Source organism: Abramis brama (genome assembly GCF_963993115.1).
Source record: "Abramis brama genome assembly, chromosome: 24".
In the NCBI taxonomy this organism is placed as follows: domain Eukaryota; kingdom Metazoa; phylum Chordata; class Actinopteri; order Cypriniformes; family Leuciscidae; genus Abramis; species Abramis brama.
Genome location: NC_139986.1, coordinates 544,623 through 558,528, shown reverse-complemented (window position 1 = coordinate 558,528; position 13,906 = coordinate 544,623).

Below are 13,906 nucleotides of genomic sequence, written 5' to 3'. Positions count from 1 at the left end.
CATCATAAAAGTTCATCTATCCATCATAAAAGTTCATCTATCCATCATAAGTGCATCTATCCATCATAAAAGTTCATCTGTCCATCATAAAAGTGCATATATCCATGATAAAAGTTCATCTGTCCATCATAAAAGTTCATCTGTCCATCATAAAAGTTCATCTGTCCATCATAAAAGTTCATCTGTCCATCATAAAAGTGTATCTGTCCATCATAAAAGTGCATCTATCCATCATAAAAGTGTCCCTCACAGCCTCACCGTTCCCGATACACACCTCTGAAGAGAAGTGTGTCCCTCACAGCCTCACCGTTCCCGATACACACCTCTGAAGAGAAGTGTGTCCCTCACAGCCTCACCGTTCCCGATACACACCTCTGAAGAGAAGTGCGTGTCCCTCACAGCCTCACCGTTCCCGATACACACCTCTGAAGAGAAGTGCGTGTCCCTCACAGCCTCACCGTTCCCGATACACACCTCTGAAGAGAAGTGCGTGTCCCTCACAGCCTCACCGTTCCCGATACACACCTCTGAAGAGAAGTGTGTCCCTCACAGCCTCACCGTTCCCGATACACACCTCTGAAGAGAAGTGCGTGTCCCTCACAGCCTCACCGTTCCCGATACACACCTCTGAAGAGAAGTGTGTCCCTCACAGCCTCACCGTTCCCGATACACACCACTGAAGACAAGTGTGTGTCCCTCACAGCCTCACCGTTCCCGATACACACCTCTGAAGAGAAGTGTGTCCCTCACAGCCTCACCGTTCCCGATACACACCACTGAAGACAAGTGTGTGTCCCTCACAGCCTCACCGTTCCCGATACACACCTCTGAAGAGAAGTGTGTGTCCCTCACAGCCTCACCGTTCCCGATACACACCTCTGAAGAGAAGTGTGTCCCTCACAGCCTCACCGTTCCCGATACACACCTCTGAAGAGAAGTGTGTGTCCCTCACAGCCTCACTGTTCCCGATACACACCTCTGAAGAGAAGTGTGTGTCCCTCACAGCCTCACCGTTCCCGATACACACCTCTGAAGAGAAGTGTGTGTCCCTCACAGCCTCACCGTTCCCGATACACACCACTGAAGAGAAGTGTCCCTCACAGCCTCACCGTTCCCGATACACACCTCTGAAGAGAAGTGTGTCCCTCACAGCCTCACCGTTCCCGATACACACCTCTGAAGACAAGTGTGTGTCCCTCACAGCCTCACTGTTCCCGATACACACCTCTGAAGAGAAGTGTGTCCCTCACAGCCTCACCGTTCCCGATACACACCTCTGAAGAGAAGTGCGTGTCCCTCACAGCCTCACCGTTCCCGATACACACCTCTGAAGACAAGTGTGTGTCCCTCACAGCCTCACCGTTCCCGATACACACCTCTGAAGAGAAGTGTGTCCCTCACAGCCTCACCGTTCCCGATACACACCTCTGAAGACAAGTGTGTGTCCCTCACAGCCTCACCGTTCCCGATACACACCTCTGAAGAGAAGTGTGTGTCCCTCACAGCCTCACCGTTCCCGATACACACCTCTGAAGAGAAGTGTGTGTCCCTCACAGCCTCACCGTTCCCGATACACACCTCTGAAGAGAAGTGCGTGTCCCTCACAGCCTCACCGTTCCCGATACACACCTCTGAAGAGAAGTGCGTGTCCCTCACAGCCTCACCGTTCCCGATACACACCTCTGAAGAGAAGTGTGTCCCTCACAGCCTCACCGTTCCCGATACACACCTCTGAAGACAAGTGTGTGTCCCTCACAGCCTCACCGTTCCCGATACACACCTCTGAAGAGAAGTGTGTCCCTCACAGCCTCACCGTTCCCGATACACACCTCTGAAGAGAAGTGTGTGTCCCTCACAGCCTCACCGTTCCCGATACACACCTCTGAAGAGAAGTGTGTGTCCCTCACAGCCTCACCGTTCCCGATACACACCTCTGAAGAGAAGTGTGTGTCCCTCACAGCCTCACCGTTCCCGATACACACCTCTGAAGAGAAGTGTGTCCCTCACAGCCTCACCGTTCCCGATACACACCTCTGAAGACAAGTGCGTGTCCCTCACAGCCTCACCGTTCCCGATACACACCTCTGAAGAGAAGTGCGTGTCCCTCACAGCCTCACCGTTCCCGATACACACCTCTGAAGAGAAGTGCGTGTCCCTCACAGCCTCACCGTTCCCGATACACACCTCTGAAGACAAGTGTGTGTCCCTCACAACCTCACCGTTCCCGATACACACCTCTGAAGACAAGTGTGTGTCCCTCACAGCCTCACCGTTCCCGATACACACCTCTGAAGAGAAGTGTGTCCCTCACAGCCTCACCGTTCACGATACACACCTCTGAAGAGAAGTGTGTGTCCCTCACAGCCTCACCGTTCCCGATACACACCTCTGAAGACAAGTGTGTGTCCCTCACAGCCTCACCGTTCCCGATACACACATCTGAAGAGAAGTGTGTCCCTCACAGCCTCACCGTTCCCGATACACACCTCTGAAGAGAAGTGTGTCCCTCACAGCCTCACCGTTCCCGATACACACCTCTGAAGACAAGTGTGTGTCCCTCACAGCCTCACCGTTCCCGATACACACCTCTGAAGAGAAGTGTGTCCCTCACAGCCTCACCGTTCCCGATACACACCTCTGAAGACAAGTGTGTGTCCCTCACAGCCTCACCGTTCCCGATACACATCAGAGATGAACACGTCTCTTGCGGATGTTTTGCATATTAGTAGTAAATCTGATCCTGTTTATGTCCAGAGGATCACAAAAGCTGTTCCTCTCTCTCAACACATCAGAGAGTCACAGTGTGTGTGGATGAGCAGATTGAGTCCGTCACACACAATGACCTCTTTCTCCTGTCTCTGTGTGAAGCGGTCCCTGAAGAACGATCGCTCGTCCTCTTCCCTTCCGACACAACAAACACTTCAAAGACACACACTTACACACGTTTAGGCTGATTTGATGCATAAATGCTTTATGAACTGCAGTTTTTCAGAAGAAAGTGTGAGCTCCATTCGCCTGTGCAGTCACATCACATAGTGTTGCTTTTACAATGGCCCTAGATACTACATGACTTCCTTAAATGAAAAGCAATAGGATTTGTTAGCTGTTTTACTGTCTGCCAAGAAAAAATCGTAACGATTGCTTAAAGAAATAGATAGATGTTATATATTAAACGTTGATGTAATAAAGACTCCGCAGACTTTGGGATGAAGCAACACAGAGCGTTGTAAACTCACTGAACTCAAGCCTCTGGAGGAACATCAGCCTGATGAAGTGAGCTCAGGGAAAAGGGTCCAAACCTCTTCTTGGGTCGTTTGATTCATCCGTACATTTACGAGTCTCAGAGTTATCTTTGGGGACAGCAGACGATAAGGAATAACTGCGGTCCACTCTTCAGATCAACACCAGAGCGCTGTGTGTTAGAGCCTCAACTCCTGCAGTTTATCCCGAGACTCCGTCGCGCGTTTCTCCGGCAGTAAAAGCAGAAACCGAGGATAATGTGGACATGACACCATTGACACACTGAGGAGGAACGTTACACTGTTAAAATTGTGCATTTCTCTGGATTTAAAACTTGTTGGAAACATTTGGGATGAAGTGTGTACTCAACTGCACAACACACAGAACTCTGGTGGTTCTGGGGGATTTTAATGCGAAACTCTCACATATCGAGACTTTCAAGATTTCCACACGCAGATCTGGCCATGAGATGTTGAGGCAGATTTACACATCAACCAACAGAAAGTGACTTCTGTGTTTCTGTGCGTCACACACTGAGACGTGATCGACAGCAGAATATGGACATCTCTGTCTGTGAAATTTAATAGAAATTTGGCGAATATGACCTTGAATATCTGTGGATGTTAGATGGTTGGTTTGGCAATAAACAACCATGTAAACACACACCATCTGAGTCTATAGACCGACTGGCCCACAACACACACACACACACACACACACACACACATACAGAGACAGACACACACACACACACACACACACACAGAGACAGACATACACACACACACATACAGAGACATACACACACACACTTGTTGGTTATACTAGTGTTCATGATCTCACATTTGTTTCCACTCAGTCTTAGTCCTGTTTTTTGTTTAGTCTAGTTTTAGTTGTGATCTAGTTATGAAAATGTCATTTTTTCCCATTATATTATAGTAATCAATTATTTTGCTCAATATTGTAATCATGATTTCAGGTCATGATGATTATCATTTGAGAAATCTTTGAGCACAGATCAACAGAATATCGACATCTTTATTATACGAGATATATGAATGCTTTATTTTATTCATATAGTTTCCGGTTTTACAATACTGAAAAATAACACTCTCTATCTTATGAAAACTGGAAAAAATAAAGTCTCTCGCAAAATGCTAAAACAGTTATTCCAAATTACATTAATGTTTTTCTATCAAAACAATAGCAAATAAAAAGATTATGTGTTGTCACACAGAGTTGTGTAAGAACATTTATTCAGCATCACCACAATCACTAACAATACAGTGGAAATCATATTTGGATTATTACAGTTCATCACTGAAGGTTTGATGGCAGATTCAAATAGACTGACTGTCCGACTCTATTCCAGCAGAATATCTCAGTGGAGATCGCATGACTGTGTTCAGATCCTCAGCTTTATTCCCAGTGTACAGAGAGCACAAGCACACGCTTCCCAGACTGGGAAGATTAGGCAAAACACTGGGAAGAAAATCTGTCCTTTAAAGAGAAAAGCTCTGGTTGGGGAATTGAAACTCTTGAGATCTGGCAACCGCGTGAAAGCTGAAGCTTGTTTAAAACACTCATATTTTTCTGCTGTTTTTTTGTTAAAGAAAATATTGTATATATAAAATATTGTATATATTGTATATATATATATATATATATATATATATATCACTGATTCTTGAGAGTCGGGACAAAACATGTCCCACATAGAAAAGTCTAATTTATAGCAAAAATGAAGAAATTCATCATGATTGACATACTTACAAAGTTAAATCTAAAGGAATTGTATATACCTATCTGATTTTTAGAATAAACTTTTTTATCTTTTTGGGGAAAATTTGTTTAAATGTATGGTCTGTGGTTAGAAGGTCCATGTTATTGCACTTGTCCTCAGCAAGAGGTCACAATATTAACCATCCCCAAAAACTTTAAAAAAAAGCTCTACAACTGTGAAAACATATATATCAAATAAAAAATAAGGGGTATAAATATAAAAAACAATGCATGAAGTGAACATCAAACAATATTTTCCATAAAAATCTGCCTATTAAAGTTGTGTCCTCAGTTTCTGTCAACTCCGTCAGATTTGTTCATAAAGCTCTTTAAATCAGGAAATAGCATGGTCAGCTTTATCCCTGAGGACCCCTTTTCATCTCCCTGCCTGTGGTGAATGCAGCACTACCACACATGCTCTGGTATGTTTTACATTTTTTTATATTTTAGACAAACAATGTCAATATTCCTATGGTCACAGCTGCACCATGTCAATACAATCTTTCTGTTAAGATACTTTTTTTAAACCATAGTGGATTGAATTTAAGCATTTTAGTGAGGTTATTGGGACAGCTAGCAACTGAGGAAAAACTACCTAGCTGCAGTGTACAATACAGATTTTGGCAGGAAAATACATGCCCTTACGTCAACTCCGTCAGACGTCAACTCCGTCAGACGTCAACTCTGTCAGGTTCTATGTCTGACGGAGTTGATCTGTAAGCTGACGGAGTTGACAAATCCACCAATAACCTCTTAATGTGCGAATATAATATTATTTGTGAATATAGTGAAGGGTTAAACTGTTATTTCAGGGTTTTATTTACACATAAATGCTCATACATAGCATGCATTACATTATTTAACCATACGCATCTGACTTGTAGAGAATGGGCAGGCAGTGGTCTGCTTATTATTGTGTAACGTGTAACTTTGCCAGCACTTCAATATATATATTTATATATGTAGAGACAGAGATAGAGAAATGAGAAGCCAGTGTAGGGCTGGGCGATATGGCCAAAAAAAATGATCATGATATTTTTTTTTATATCAGTCGATATCGATAATTATCACAATAAATGTCAAATCTTTAAGTTTAAAGTTTAAATCAAGTTTAAAGGCAGATTTTTGCTCCTAAGTGAAAGTTGTAGAAAACAGAGTTTTAATTGTGGTTTTAAACTACTCTTTATTGTCAGAACATATCATGACAAACAGGTGAACATTTCACAAATCTGAGGTAAAACATTAAAACATTTTTGGTCAACACCGTCAGTTTTTCGTCAACACCGTCAGATCTTCGTCAACAGCGTTAAATGTATGTATGTTTTGGTTAATTTTTTTGGGGAAAAAAAAAATCTTCCTTCAGTTTATGTTGTTTTTGTAATAAAGGACCATCTGATCTACATCCTCTTATGTTTTATTTATTTAAGGAATTTGCTTTTACAATATTGAAATTAAAATCAAAGTTTGAAAATGCAAATATTTAGAGATCTGAATTTTCAGAATAGTGTGAAATCACAACTTAAGTTTATATATTGGATTTTTTTTACATATCAGAGTAACTAAACACTATTACAATATACTTCAGAACTTTAGATTCTTGTTGGATTTGAAGAATTAAAATTGAATACTTTTTAGTGTGTCTGACGGAGTTGACACAAATCCAGTTCTGAAGGGAAACATGTTTATTTGTTAAAAATGTGTTTTTATTTAGAACCTGTTCCTTTACATGGTTAAATAGCTAAGACCTTTCTCTGCAGAAACATATAACTCTAATTGATATAGTGTGTGTTTTAAAAAAAAGTTTTTTAAAACGTGTTTTGTCCCGACTCTCAAGAATCAGTGATATATATAAATATGAGAAAATATACTTTTTTCCTCAACAATATTGCATTTTGATATAGTCACAGTTAGTGTTTAAACTCGTGATGAGAGTGAAGTTGTGCTGGTCTTCTCTCCTTTATTGTGGCATATATCGACTGAATCGCTTTTGGAACAAGAACAAATGTGGGCGGGGCTTGATTGTGTCTGTGGGGAGTTGATTGGCTGGTTGGATGGTTGTGGTTTGCTATTGGCTGATCTAATGTGAGTGACAGGTTGCCCCACCCTCATCATCAGAGAAGAGAAGAGATGCTGGAAGAGGAACTTATTCTGATTCAATCACAGAACTAATAACAGTTGCAAATGGAAACTATTAAGGGCTTAAGCTTTCTCAGATGGAAAGACTGGAACATGTCTAGACCGTCAAATAGCAACAATTCACTTGCATCAATATTCCTCAATTAAATGAATCTGTCTCATATTGTGTGCCATGTAAACACAATACAACTTTCAAAGCATGCAAAAGCCTCATGGGCAAATAGAAGTTTTCATCTGGGCTTCAGCGCTGAACCACACGGATCTCAGAGAAACCGCTTTATTAGTGATGACAGATTTACTTCAGCTCATGTGTTGCTCAGTATTATCAGAACTATAACTGAGAAAACTGTTCATTTAGAGAATACGCTGATTCTGTGATGAACCTCTCAAACATGTGCGTCGGGACCAGTGGACACGCTGACGCTGGAAGCCGTGGGAAAACACAAATAATAATGGACAACTTTAAAATATGAAAAATACAAAGTTTTTTCTTCTTCAATGGACTGGAAAGTGGTAGAAAATAAATTCTGTTTCATGCCAAACATTCAAGACAATGTTACTATATATTTCACCAATGCAGCTTTTCTTCTTGTAATTGTGACTGTTTGTCTCTAAATGTGACTATTTCGTAATTTAGACTTTTTTTTTTAATTGCTACTTTCCATCTCACAGTGTGACTTTATTCCTTGAGAATGTAACATTTCATCTCCGAATGATCTCAAAATGTTACTTTATTTCTTATTCTCAACTTTATCTCATAATGAGCTTTTTTATTTGTAAGTCTTTAGGCAGAGACAGGCTTCCGTAGTTTCAGTCCTGAATAATCATTCATTATTCAGAGTTATTGACTCTGTGTGATGAAAGTCTTCAGTTCTCTGTGTTCTAAAGAAGATGTGAGGAGCTTCAACTGCGCCGGCCAAAAGAGAAGAACGGTTTGTGTAATTTAACGGTAACAAGTCACAACTGGGAGTTCAAACTCACAAATCACTGAGCGATTCAGAGCGGAGGAAATGAAAGCAAGTTGTTTGTTCCTGTTAGTTCCGTTGCATTAGAAGATGGAGGCCATTAAGATGAAAGCGTTTCAGGATCGTGGATGAATGTGATGATATAATACTGGAACATCCGCTCACATTTGAGGCACAGAACGAGCCTTAAAGTGTGTGTTAGCAGAACGAATATGTGCAAAACAGCAGCAATTACAAACTCACACAGCACACGTCTACAAAATCTCCTTACTTTCAGGCACTCGAAGGGTTAAAGTGAGCATGACTGCAGATTAACCCCTCGAGCGCCTCACGCCGGGGCAAACGGAGCCTGTGGAGCGGACACTCTCCGGTCTCCAGTGAAACGCCGGGGCAAACGGAGCCTGTGGTGCGGACGCTCTCCAGTATCCAGTGAAACGCCAGGGCAAACGGAGCCTGTGGTGCGGACGCTCTCCAGTATCCAGTGAAACGCCAGGGCAAACGGAGCCTGTGGTGCGGACACTCTCCGGTCTCCAGTGAAACGCCGGGGCAAACGGAGCCTGTGGTGCGGACGCTCTCCAGTATCCAGTGAAACGCCAGGGCAAACGGAGCCTGTGGTGCGGACGCTCTCCAGTATCCAGTGAAACGCCAGGGCAAACGGAGCCTGTGGTGCGGACGCTCTCCAGTATCCAGTGAAACGCCGGGGCAAACGGAGCCTGTGGTGCGGACGCTCTCCAGTATCCAGTGAAACGCCGGGGCAAACGGAGCCTGTGGTGCGGACGCTCTCCAGTATCCAGTGAAACGCCAGGGCAAACGGAGCCTGTGGTGCGGACGCTCTCCAGTATCCAGTGAAACGCCAGGGCAAACGGAGCCTGTGGTGCGGACGCTCTCCAGTATCCAGTGAAACGCTAGGGCAAACGGAGCCTGTGGTGCGGACGCTCTCCGGTCTCCAGTGAAACGCCGGGGCAAACGGAGCCTGTGGTGCGGACGCTCTCCGGTCTCCAGTGAAACGCCGGGGCAAACGGAGCCTGTGGTGCGGACGCTCTCCGGTCTCCAGTGAAACGCCAGGGCAAACGGAGCCTGTAGTGCGGACGCTCTCGGGTCTCCAGTGAAACGCCGGGGCAAACGGAGCCTGTGGTGCGGACGCTCTCTGGTATCCAGTGAAACACCGGGGCAAACGGAGCCTGTGGTGCGGACGCTCTCCGGTATCCAGTGAAACGTTAGGGCAAACGGAGCCTGTGGTGCGGACGCTCTCCGGTATCCAGTGAAACGCCGGGGCAAACGGAGCCTGTGGTGCGGACGCTCTCCGGTATCCAGTGAAACGCCGGGGCAAACGGAGCCTGTGGTGCGGACGCTCTCCGGTATCCAGTGAAACGCCGGGGCAAACGGAGCCTGTGGTGCGGACGCTCTCTGGTATCCAGTGAAACACCGGGGCTGGTTGGATGTGATTGGATGTGTTAAATGTGACTATTTCGTAATTTAAACTTTTTTTTTGCAATTGCTACTTTCCATCTCACAGTGTGACTTTATTCCTTGAGAATGTAACATTTCATCTCCGAATGATCTCAAAATATTACTTTATTTCTTATTCTCAACTTTATCTCATATTGAGCTTTTTTATTTGTAAGTCTTTAGGCAGAGACAGGCTTCCGTAGTCTCCAGTGAAACGCCGGGGCAAACGGAGCCTGTGGTGCGGACGCTCTCGGGTCTCCAGTGAAATGCCGGGGCAAACGGAGCCTGTGGTGCGGACGCTCTCGGGTCTCCAGTGAAACGCCGGGGCAAACGGAGCCTGTGGTGCGGACGCTCTCCGGTCTCCAGTGAAACGCCGGGGCAAACGAAGCCTGTGGTGCGGACGCTCTCGGGTCTCCAGTGAAACGCCGGGGCAAACGAAGCCTGTGGTGCGGACGCTCTCCGGTCTCCAGTGAAACGCCGGGGCAAACGGAGCCTGTGGTGCGGACGCTCTCGGGTCTCCAGTGAAACGCCGGGGCAAACGGAGCCTGTGGTGCGGACGCTCTCCGGTCTCCAGTGAAACGCCGGGGCAAACGGAGCCTGTGGTGCGGACGCTCTCCGGTCTCCAGTGAAACGCTGAAGGGAATGTCTCATGAGCTTCTACATCTAAAGCTCTGCTGGGTTTACACGCATAAAGACACCATTCAACAGACTGAGGAGAATCGCTCTCAACAGGAGCAAATATGAGCCCTCAAAGGTCAAAGCCAGATATATAGATATATGATACAGGTGCGCACTTCTCTAATTGGAAGAAAACATCCATCAGTCCTGACAGAGATATGCTGTAATAACACTGAATGCCAATGCTGATTAATGAAGAGGTTTATGAACATATACACTGCAAAAACGCCTTTTAGTCTTGATTTCCAGTAAAACATCTAAATATTCTTTGAACAAAATAAATATAATTTATACATTTATAAAATAAAAGGATGTTTACAATAAATATTTAATACAATGTTAATTGTTAATGAATAATTATTTCTTGCATTACACAAAATCCTTACTTAACCAGAACATAACATTGTCCATCCACTTATTTTTCTGCGCATTTTGGGATATCGCATAAAAAAACGCTGGATGGAAACGGCAAGATGCGCATAAATGTAAAAATGCACATAAAAACTCATGCGCTCAATTGAGGTGGATAATAGTTTTGATCCGATAAGAAGACAAACTACAATGGAAACATTTACTGCATAAATCCCTCAAACCTCATGTGACTTTGCTCAGTGTCAGCTGTGATTGGATAACTGGAGTAGATAACCAATGGCATCGCAGCGTCTGTAATGTTGGTTTGGTGTTTCTGAAACACCGGAGTCGAAGTGTGTGATCTGAATGATTGGGTGTAATTCCCTCCAGAAGCATCTCACACGAGTGTGTTCCCGAACACCAGCATCCGAACGCCAGAGAACACGACAGCGTTTACTGTGTTTCGTCTGACGCTCGAGACACACTCGTTTATGATGGAGGGGAAAGAGAAAGATTGCAGAAAATTACAGTTTATTACTGATATTTTGAGCTAATTTCCTTATTTTGTTCTCTTGAACACATGGGCTGGAAACACTGTTTCATTCACAAATGTTTTATGCCATATTCCAGTTTTGCACTACTGAGGCTTAAATGTTAAGATAATGAGCATTCTTCCACAGGACGGATTAAACGCCACCAATCGCTCAGGGAATTATCGGTTCAAACTGATTACATTTCAAATGAATCATGAAACTATGGTGCAAAATGTTGTATTGTTCACAGTAAAACGTCCTAATTTTCTTGTTCTTTTCCTCCTCAGTTGCTCTGACTCCTCCGAACATTCCCTGTTTGACCAGAGAGTTCAGCACGTGATCGGCCTCGCCGGCACAGAACACGACCGGGACAATCGGAGACGTTCCCAGATCTTCAGATGGCACTTCATGAGCTTCACCATCACTAACACTCAGCCTGACTGTTGAGAAAACACTGGGCCGCAGAGACTGAACGCAATACTTCTCTCTCATGTGTTTCTGTCTTTCATGCACAGCCGGTATTACGTCATGAAGGCTAGTTTAGATGCTACTGGGTCAAAGGTCAGGAAACAATCCTCATGTGCACTGAATGCTGGATGGAAAAGAAGAGATTAACTTTAAGAATGATGTTCCGACAAACCGTTCATCTTGAAATTGTCACCATTTCTTCCTCTTATTAAACCAAACTCTGAAACACAGCAAACGGATTGTGCGTCATGTGTGGAACTGACAGATGTGTGGCGCTGAAGATCCGGAGCACACGTCGTTGTTGTTGTTGTTGTTTACTCGTTTCTGACAGATGTAACTGTAATGCAAACGGTCTGCGAGGAACGAAAGCCAGTTTCCATCTCAGTCAAAATAAAAAAAGCTCATTCTGAGATGCATTTTTTTGCAAGAAACTACACTGCCGTTCAAACGTGTTTTAGTATCATTTCAGTATCAGAGACTACTTTCAAAAACATTACAAATTTAATAATTACAAACGTTTGAACGCTACAGTGTATGAGATCATATTGCAAGGCATCAATCACACTGTGACCTATGACTGTGATTGACAAGTTTAAAAAAAAAAATACAGCAACTATAATGAGTCACATGACTGAACCCAACCAATGAGAAGAGGCTGAAAATATTACTGAAATAACTAATGTTTTCTAAAAAGTCGATTCAGTTTGAGTGATTCATTGAGTGATTCAGTTCAACAATAAAGGCCGTCAGACAGGACTACCGCAAACCGCCCGTCATGAACCTGTTCTCTGAGGAGAAAGATACGAGTCGTCCGATGTTTGAGGTTACGGTGTGTGTCAGCATGAGGAATCAGGGAGTCTGCGAACTGTGTGTGTGTTGTGTGTGTCTGCCGTCAAAGAGACCAAAGAAATCCCCCATGCAGCTTTTAAAAAGAATTTCCTTCCAGCAATAGAACAGTGTTATATTGGGTCAAAACACCAATTCTTGCCATCATGGCAATTCAGGATAAATACAGTATTTCTATTCTCAAATGTAGAATTACTATCAGGAACAAGTAGAAACGGTGAGTCTGTGAAGGTTCTGAGTCGATGGAAACAGAAGAGAAGCTGAAGGTCAGTCAGAAAGAGTGTCACTGGAAGATTTGCTTGAATATCCTGAATCAATTCATGTTTCTTCTTGCTCTCCATTATTTTGTTTTTAACTGATGCACAAATACTGAACATTTTGTCCCTGAATCAGCGAGTTTTATATGTGGATGTGAACGATTTTACAATCTTACCTGCTAAAAATAAAATATTCCACTAAAACATGTACAACAATCGGCCTTTATACAATGTTTCAGCAATATTAATGCCTAAGTCTTGAGAGAGAGGTCTTTTTCACTAGAAAACATGACAGAGGCACAAAATGGCGGTTTCAACGTGTGTATGAAGAGAGCGCGAGTCCGCGGAGTGATACCAGAGACATGAAAGTAGCGCCGGTTTGAGTTTCACGGGCGGAAAACGGTCCATTATCCATTACCAATAGAATAGAGATGTAAGAACAGCACTGCCGTGGACGACCTCGATTATTAGGAAATATTTGTCCGCTAGAGGTCGCCATTGACCAATCAGAATCGAGTATTCCAGAGCGCGATGTAACGAAAACTATATTTGTCTATGTACTATGCAGTGATTTACTGCCAATGCAAATGTTTCATTGCATTGTGTGTCTAACACCATTTAATGAACAGAAAACAGATCTATTGAATCAGTTCCACTGCCTCAGGATAGTCTGCTTCCCCAGTAATATGACTCATTCCCACAGGGAGTGAACGCTGGATCTCACGCAGATCTGAGCTCTGAATGAGTCAGAATAACAGAGGAATGACAGGGGTCTTCCAGCACCTGCAGAAACTGAAGGGATTGAGGAAACAGATTCTGAGCACTTTAATCAAGTCAGAGAAAGACTGATGATGTCAGCAAAATGCTCAGCTGATGAACCACACCAAATTACTTCTGATGCTAATGTTAGACAGTATGAAACGATGCACAATTAAATCAAGATTTCTTGGGCATTATAGATGACATGTGGCACTTTGGATTTGTTCTTCTAAATCACAAAATGATTGCTTGTTATATGAGTAACTCTGGGGGATTCAGAGAATGAATGATCACAAAACCAAAGGAGCTGCAGAGGCTGTAATATGAAGATCTGTCGCCCTCGTGTGGACATGCAGTGTAATGCAGACACACAATATAATGCATCAAACATGACCTATGACTCTCTCTGTCCACTTTATTTTAACCTAAGAGCGAATTTTTT